This window comes from Cetorhinus maximus, unplaced genomic scaffold, assembly GCF_964194155.1.
Source record: "Cetorhinus maximus unplaced genomic scaffold, sCetMax3.hap1.1 HAP1_SCAFFOLD_195, whole genome shotgun sequence".
Taxonomy (NCBI): Eukaryota; Metazoa; Chordata; class Chondrichthyes; order Lamniformes; family Cetorhinidae; genus Cetorhinus; species Cetorhinus maximus.
Genome location: NW_027596174.1, coordinates 380,440 through 389,703, shown reverse-complemented (window position 1 = coordinate 389,703; position 9,264 = coordinate 380,440).

Here is a 9,264-nt window from a genome sequence, read left to right as displayed (position 1 = left end):
TGGGGTCTAACTGAGTGGTACGGAGACCAGGACTGTGCACAATGCTCCAAATGCTGTCTAACCGAGGAATATGAAGACCAGAACAGTGCAGTGCTCCAGTTGTCATCCATCCGAGGGTAAACGAAACCTGAACTGTGCACAGTGTTCCAGGTATGGCCAGGCCAAGGGATATACAGAACAGAACTGTGCACATTGCTACAAGTTTGTTCTAAACGATGGACATGGCGGCCTGAACAGTGCACAGTACTCCAAGCACGTTCTAACCGATGAATAGGGAGACCAGATCGGTGCACAGTGCTCCAGGTTTGGCCCAAACCAGGGATATGTAGAAATGTTCAAAGTGCTCCAAGTGTGGTCTTGTTGAGTGATATGGATCCCATAACTGTGCACAGTGCTCCATGTGTGGCCGAACAAAGAGATATGGATCCCATAACTGTGCACAGTGCTCCATGTGTGGCCAAACAAAGGGATATGGAGCCCATAACTGTGCACAGTGCTCCATGTATGGCCGAACAAAGGGATATGGAGCCCATAACTGTGCACAGTGCTCCATGTGTGGCCGAACAAAGGGATATGGAGCCCATAACTGTGTACAGTGCTCCATGTGTGGACGAACAAAGGGAAATGGAGGCAAGAACTGTGTGCAGTGCTCCATGTGTGGCCAAACAAAGGGATATGGAGCCCATAACTGTGCACTATGCTCCATGTGTGGCCGAACAAAGGGATATGGAGGCCAGAACTGTGCACAGTTCTCCAACCGAGAGATATGGATGTCAAAATTGTGCACAGTGCTCCGAGTATGGTCAACCGAGGGACTTGGAGACCAGAACTGTGCAGAGAGTGCGAAACGTGGTCGAATTGAGGGATATGGAGACCAGAACTTTGCAAAGTGCTCCACGTGTGGCCAGGCCAAGGGATATGGAGAACAGAACAGTGCACAGTGTTCCAAGTGTGGTCCACCCGACGACTATGGGCAGCTGAACTGAGCACAGTGCTCCAAGTGTTGTATAACTGAGGGATGTGGAGACCAAAACAGTGCACTGTTGTCGAAGTGTGGCCAGGCCGAGGGATATGGACACCGGAGCTGAGCACTGTGCTCCAAGTGTGGCCTATACATTGTAGGGTCAGTGTCTCACTGGCTGCTTTAAATGAAACCCTGAATCTTCTCTGGTATGACTGAGATCATCCAGAGACATAGTCTCCACCCCACCTTCCACAGTCCCTAACTGCTCTCCAACCCTGCCCCTCACATCTTAATTGTCTCCCCACTCGCTACCTCCAACCCTGGAAAATCTGCTCTCTACGCCCCCATTACCACAAACCTCTATCCATTGCTCCTTTCCAAGTGTGTTCAGCTCATTGATCCCTCACTCCGGCTATCATGGGCCGAATGGCTTCCTGGGCCGTGGTGACTCTATGAACTTCCCTTTATTGTCTACATAATTGTCTCCCAGTGATGGGCATTACCTGGAGACTAAATTTCACTCCCGTATCCAGGGGCGGGATAAATGGTTGGAGATGTTTGGAATGCAATGTGAATGCCGGCCATCAGAGTTGAAGCGTAAATCAGCCACTCTGAGCAGTTTACCGGCATGTTAAATATTTTCTTGGAACTCGGAACTGAACGGATACCAGTTTACATCCGGTCTGACAGCCTTGAACAAGGTGTGGGGATCTAAAAGGAAGAATCAGCCCAGGATAGGTTCCAGCAGCTCACTGTCCGTCTTTGTGGACAATATTCAAACTGGTTCACTGTCCAAGTAGCACGAATTTCAAATGGTTAAACACTGCCGACTGAGTTTCAGAGGGAGGTTGAGAGTGGGCCCTAAAGGCGTCCTCATGCTGGTCCTAACTGGCGATGACAACAATTAGAACTTGCCTGGAGAGGCTCAAAAAGAGACAGTTCCACGTTTAATGCTGAATTGCTGAATAGAAGCAATGTCCATGTGGATAAACTGTGTGGGCTCCGCACGTCCATTCCACTGAACGTGGGCAGTGGCCAGCCTGGCACAAGGCGTCACAATGTTGGATGTTTCTGCGACCAAGTGAAAGTGTGTGGGCAGGCTCTCAGACAAAGCACTGCAGGTGCTGGTGGCCACGCTACAGAGGGTGAATGAATCCCTGAGCGGAGAAATGCCAAGGGCACCGCTGCACCCTCCTGCGTCTCTCTCCCAACATCAGTTGGTGCCGCTATTCCTGTTCGCACATCCTCTTCCTTCTTCTCCACCAGGCTAGGGGCCCTGTTGCATGTTGCCCATGACCAAGGTCTCGCAGTATTCCAGCCAGACCGAGTAGGTGACCAAAATGGCTTGACGCTAATGGTTGACTGGGGGATATGCTGGACCAGATGTTGTTTGAAAGCAATTGTACTGCTGGTGGCCCACTTAGCCTCTTGGATTCTTTGAGTTGCTCGGCCAGTTCTGAATCTACCCCATTGAACAAAATGGTAGAGCCAAACGACACGATGGACGGTGAGTGCAGTGTGAAGACAGCGCCTTCTCCTCACAAGGACTGTGCATTGGTCTCTCCTATGAACACTGTCAACGTAGACAGATACATTCGCGAGGGGAGGTTAAGGTAGATGTTTCCCTCTTTCTGGCTCCCTCTCCACCTGATAAAGGGCAGGTCTATCGGATATGACAAATACAGCTTGCCTGCCTCGGTCTGTAGTGGTCCTACTGAGCCACTCTTGGTGATGGGCAATGCTGTATCCCAACCAGACTCCATTGTGTGCACTCATTGCTTCGGTGAATCACTTTTTAACATGGAAAAGAACAGGTTCATCAGCTGAGGGAGGGTGGGCGGTGAGTGTTAGCAAGTTGTATCCCTCCCTGTGTTCCCCCTGATGCTGTGAGACATAATGGAGCCTGCAGTCAATGTTGAACATTGCCAGAGCCAGTCCCTCCCCAATCTCTGCCACTCTGCTGGCACCTATGCTGGGTATGTCCTGCCAGGGGGACAGTACATGCCCCTGGGTTGGTGATGGACGATCCAGGGACTATGGCATTCACTCTGTTACTTTGAGGATGACCACATCGGAGTTTCAAGATTTTTCATGTGCTCCTGCCATTCTCTGGACAACACCTCCTTCCCTTTCAATATGTAGATGTACCAACCTGAATGAGAAATGAGGGGCAGTAAAGATTGTAAAGACGGCAGATTTCCTTCCCTAAGGGAGACAAGACAACCAGGTGGGTCTTCATCACAATCCACCAGTTTCATTCTCACCATCTCTGGTATTCGTGTTTTATTTTAATCCGATACTATAATTTACCCAACCCCACACCCTACTTTGAGTCTGCAGTCCGTAGCCCGGACAATCCTCCAGTCGGAATTTCCGGGGTCTGTGTTCAGCATCGTGAACTCTATCCTTTGAAGGGTCAGTGTATATCACTCACTGGAGCCCAGTGAGACAATGGCGGTTCTCTGTTGTGAGTGAGCTCACCCCGAGATACAGGCAAGAGCGCCCACCCCTCCTTCTCGAACCCCTATCATCACTCCCACCCCTTCTGTGCCCTAAACCGAGCAAAACAACCCACATACCAATTGTCTCCACATTGGACACCACCAGCCCTGCAAAACTCCTTCCCTTTTAAGTCATGTCCATAAGACTCTATCCATTCCCTCTTCCCAGGGACCCTGTTCTTATTGATCTCTCACTGCCGTCTATCTGCGTTGCCTGGAAGGGCCGAATGGCTTTCGGCGATGTGAGGACTCTATGAGTCTACCTTTATTGGGTTTTTAATTGTCTCAAAGTGAATGCTGTTAGCTGGAGATTAAAGTAAACTCCTGTATCAAGGAGTGGAATAAATGTTTTGAAATGTCTGGAATGCAATGTGTGTATACAGAGTTCCATGTCGGCCATCAGAGTTGAAGCGCACATCAGTCACTTCGAGCAGCTTACCGGCCTGTTAAATACTTCCCTGGAACACGGAACTGACCGGGCACCAGGTGCCATCCTGTCTGACAGCGTTAAACAAGGTGTGAGGATCTGGCAAGTATGGGACAGGCCAGGATGGGGTCCAGCAGCTCACTGCCCGTCAGTGTGGACAATACCCAGGATTAAATATTCTAAATATCCTCAGCAGCCCCTCCAGGGCTCTCATATCCTCCCTCATGTGTGGTGATCAGAGCTGTATCTATTAATCTAGCTGTCGCCTCAACAGGAATTAATCATTGTTCAAAGTAACATCCTCTGATTTAGTTCCCGACACTTGATTTATGAGTGTCAGGTAATGACAATCTGTAACAAGGGAGAATATAAACAACACCCCGTGAGAATTAATGGCATTACCATCACTGAATCCGCCACTATCAACATCCTGGGGCTTATCTTAAACTGGAAACTGAACTGGACCAGCCAAATAAATGCTGTGGTTATAAGAGGAGGTTAGAGTCTGTGACTCCTGCGGCGATCGACTCACCTCCTGACTCCTCAAAGCCTGTCCAACAACTAAAAGCCTCAAGTCAGGAGTGTGATGGAATACTCTCCATTTGCCTGGACGTGTACAGCTCCAGCAACACACAATAAGCTCGACACCACCCAGTATAAAGCAGCTCCGCTTGATTGGGACCCCAACCACAAGCATTCACTCCCTTCACCAAGGACGCACAGTGGCAGCAGTGTGTACCATCCACAAGATGTTTATCAGCAACTCACCAAGTTTCCTTCGACAGCTCCGCCCAAATTCACCACATCTAATATCTAGAAGGACAAGGAAATCAGACACATGGGAACAACATCTCCTGGTGGTTCCCCATCGAACCACTCACATTCCTGACTTGGAACTAATTCGGCCAATCCTTCGCTGTCGCTGGGACAAAATCCTGGAATTTACTCCCTAACAGCGGTATGGGTGTACCTACACCACAGGAATTGCAGCGGCTGTCACCGCGTTCTCAATGGGCAATTTGGGAGAGGCATTAAATGCTGGCCTAGCCAGCGACGCCCACATCACACGAATGAATTTTAAGCAATGGAGCCCAATACCCTCCACACTTCGCTAACTGCTCTCTCATCCTGCCCTTCCAAATGTCAAAGATAACATTTCGGAACACCCCATATCCCTCTGTCTCGGAACGCTCTTTAGCACTGCTTCATTGAGTCCATAATCCATACCCCTATTCCTTCTGACAAAGTGCATCACCTCATATCTCACTCTGCAAAATTCCATCTGCCACTTTTCTGCCCATTCTGCCCGCCTATCTACACCCTGTTTCCATCGATTTCTATCGCACACAGTGGTAGCCATGACTTCAAGTATTGTTTCATCAACAAGTTTTGGAATTTCACCGTATTCCTCATTTAAGTAATTGGGGGAACATCACTGTCTACATGTTCCAACCTGACAAACAGCCCTTAACTCCAAGAGCAGTTGTGTTGGGTCATCGGCTGAGGGAGGGCAGTAGACGAGAAGCAGGAGGAGACATTTTTTTGCCCATGTTGGACCTGATGGCATTGGCCAATATTGATGACTCCAATGGAAACCCCCTCTCACTGCATAGCACTGTGGCACTGCCGGTGGGAAAGGGGCATACCCAGGAATTGCGATGGACACGTTTGGGATAATGTTTCTGAGGCATGACTCTGTGAAAATGATTTTGCTGGAGCTACAGGACCTGAATGTGGCCCTGCCATTGACTGACCTCCCCATTCCCTTCCTGTCAATGTGGAGACACACCGATCCGAGTGAGAAATGAGAAACCTACAGAAAGTGGTGTTCAGCGCTGCCAGTTTTATTCACATGATTGAGGAACCAGTGGGTCAGGGGGCACGGGGACTACACAGTCCGTGGAGCCTCAAGGCGGTGCTGGAGTCACGGGCACTGGAAGTTGGGCTGGTGTCACTGGCCTTGGTCGCCAACTGCTGCTTCCTCCTTTTCTGATTTACTTCGCCACGCAGCAATGAAACAACCAATAGAGCTTCTTGCGATTCAAAAACTCGTTTCTGCGGCAGTGCCTCCAACGACAGGTGCCCCCTTTAATTCCGTCACATGCAATGGTCAAACCTGAAATGCAATTTTGAAGCCGCTGTTGATGCCACCAGGAAGGACCCTCGACTCTCGCTCAAACACTTGTTATGTATCACCCTAAAAGTTGAAGTCCCCCTTTCATAACCATACCCGATATTGCATCATTGCCGGTTTGGTCCGTGAAGTATTGCCAAAGGACATGGAGAACAGAATTACACACAGGGCTCTACGGGTGGCGTAACCAAGGTACATGCAGAGCGGAACTGCACACAGCGACCCAGGTGTGGTGTAACCAAGCGATATGGAGACCAGAACTGTGCACAGTGCTTCAAGTGTGGTCTAACCATGGGATATGGAGGCCAGAACTGTGCACAGTGCTTTGAGTTTGGTCTAACCGAGGGATATGGAGACCTGAATTGTGCACAGCGCTCCATGTGTGTTTCAACCAAAGGATATGGAGGCCGGAACTGTGCACAATTCTCCAGCTGTGGTCTAACCAAGCCATATGGTGACCTCAGTGCTCCTAGTGTGGTCTCACTGAGGGATATGGAGACCTCAAGTGTGCACTGTGCTCCAAGTGTGGTCTCCCCGAAGGATATGAAGACCTAAAAAACTACAAATTCTTAGAATTTTGCTGCAATTTTAAGATTCCGTCCAGTCAAATGTGGAGGCGTGAGCAAAATTGAACAAAAAATAAACAGTATTAAAAAAGTCCTAATTTTGCGAGCATTCCCGCGCTGAGATTGAAGGGTTTTGGTAACATGGTTAGGTTCATGTTCCAGAACCAAGCCGGACAAATGGACTTAAAAACAGATCAAAAATTATCCAGTCGAATGGTAGCACATGTTTGATTCGGTGAATGGCCTACTTCTGTTCCTGTGAATGGATTCATAGATTGGCGACAGGAAGGTTTGCTAACCTCCCTAAACATACTTTGCTGCGATGATGTGTCCCGGCACGAGGAATATAACTACCAAGAGCAGTGCGTTACTCGTCTTCCTATGAGCTCCTCACAGCTACAGTGAACTGCCTGGGCTATAGAAGCTCTTTGTATGAACTCAGATTATAAACTGTGGTTAATGAACACACACAGACACCCATATATACACGGTGAGAATTGGCACTACCTTGGGCACATTGAAGGGATAGGTCACTCACTGAGAGGAACAGTAAATGGAATAAATGAGTAAATGTGTCTCGCAAGGCAAGTATGTGTTAATCAAAAGAGACCGCCCTGTGTAAGTATTAAACATGGGAAGGTTTATAGAAATATCTTTCTGCGATTAAGATAAGTGGGTCATTCGGATAATCGTGCCTATGTCGCCTCCCTGAAACACCTATCCAAATATTCCCACGCTACTTTACTCTGTCAATATGCTGGCTGTTTTGACTGGCCCTCATGATCCATCCTATACCGTCACGTGACCTCACAACCGCCCTTTCAGTTCCCCTTCCCTTACACTGAATCTACTTTCCAACGTACAGTTCGCTAGAGAATAGCCAGCAATGGATTCTCATCAAGTTCCCGAGCCGATACCTATGGTGTCCCCTTAGTGTTTGGAACCCTGCCTCCCCACACCCACACCCCCACCAACCCCTACACCCACTACCGAACCACCACCCCCCCACCCACTCCTCCCACACTCACACCCCCACCTGCTCCAATCGCAGATTTCTTCTGCATATCAAGCACGTCACCATTCGACGAATAAATGCGATTTCTAACCAATGGGACGGGGCTCCCCGACTTACACACCACACTCTAACCATCGCTCCTACATTATATTTGCAATTCTTGACCAATGGGAACAGAGCTTCTTGATTCCTCGAAGGCAAAAACAAAATGCTGCAGATGCTGGAAATGTGAATTGAAAACAGAAGATTCTGGAAAGAACCTCAGCAGCTCTGACAGCATCTGCGGAGAGAGAAACAGCGTTAAAGTTTCCAGTCCCTATGAACCTTCCTCAAAGGTTAGAAGGGAACAAACTAACCTGAACGTATCCCCTATATTTACAAACCTTCACCAATGCTACTGGATTCCCTATAACAATCTAATATTTACCTGTGCCATCTTTGCACTTCTATAATCCCCAGGCATTATTTCCAGCCAATCAGCATCTAGTTTTGGATTCTGAATAATGCTATTGCTCGACTCACTGGCACACAAATATAAAATGCTCCGTTATTCCACTTAGGCTATTAATAAGATGTCAAATAAAAGGCATTGAAACAACATTTAACTCTTGACATTAATTTAAGAAGGCTAATGGGATGTTACCCTTGATTATGCCAGGGAACGAACATAAAGGTAAGGACGTTATCCTTCAGTTATACAGGGCATTTGTGAGACCGCACCTCGAATACTGTGTGCAGTTTTTCTCACCTTATTTAAGGAAGAATGTAAATTCATTGGATGCAGTTAAGAGGAGGCTTAAGGGATTGAGACCTGGAATGAGTGGGTGGTCTTATGATGAAAAATTGGACAGACTGGGCATGTTTCCACTGGAGTTTAAAGAGTAAGGGGCGATTTGATTGAAGTATACAAGATCCTGAACAGCGTCGACATTGTAGACGTGGAATGGATGCTTCATCTTGTGGGTGTGATCAGAACTAGGGGCGGGGAGCAAGGTGTAAAAAGAAGGGGTCGCCCTTTTACGACGGAGCTGAGGGGAACTATTTTCTCTCAGATATTTTTGTGGCTTTGAGATTCTGTGCCTCACAAGGCGGTGGAGGTGGGGTGAGTGAATATTTTCAATGCAGATGCAGACAGATTCTTGTGAGGCATGGTGAACAAAGGTTATCTGGGGTTATGGGCGTAGATGGGAATGTGGAATTCAAGACACAAACAGGTCAGTTGGATGGCACAGCAGACTTCGGGGCCCGAGTAGCCCACTCCTGCTTTTATGTTGTATCTTTGTACATAACATTGCAATAATATATACCTATTAAGACATTTCATTGCCAAGCTTTTGTAGAGTACAGTTGCTAATGTCAGCCTTAGCAATTAGTGCAATGTGTTAATTAGGTGATGTTTAAAAAGGTGAGCACCTCATTTTTTAGTTATGCCTGGGTCTGCTCTTGACATCCTACCCTTGTCTTTTCCGAGAACCAGGCTTGTTCCCTTGGCTTGATGCTAGTGGTAGCATGTGCAAAATGGCAGGCCATGACCTTACAGGTTTTGTTCGAATTCAATTCTGCTGCTTCTGATGGCCCACAGCGCCCAGTGGATTCCATGATTGGAGTTATGTGACCGGCTCTGTGTCTATCACATTGAATGCCATTAGTTCTACAA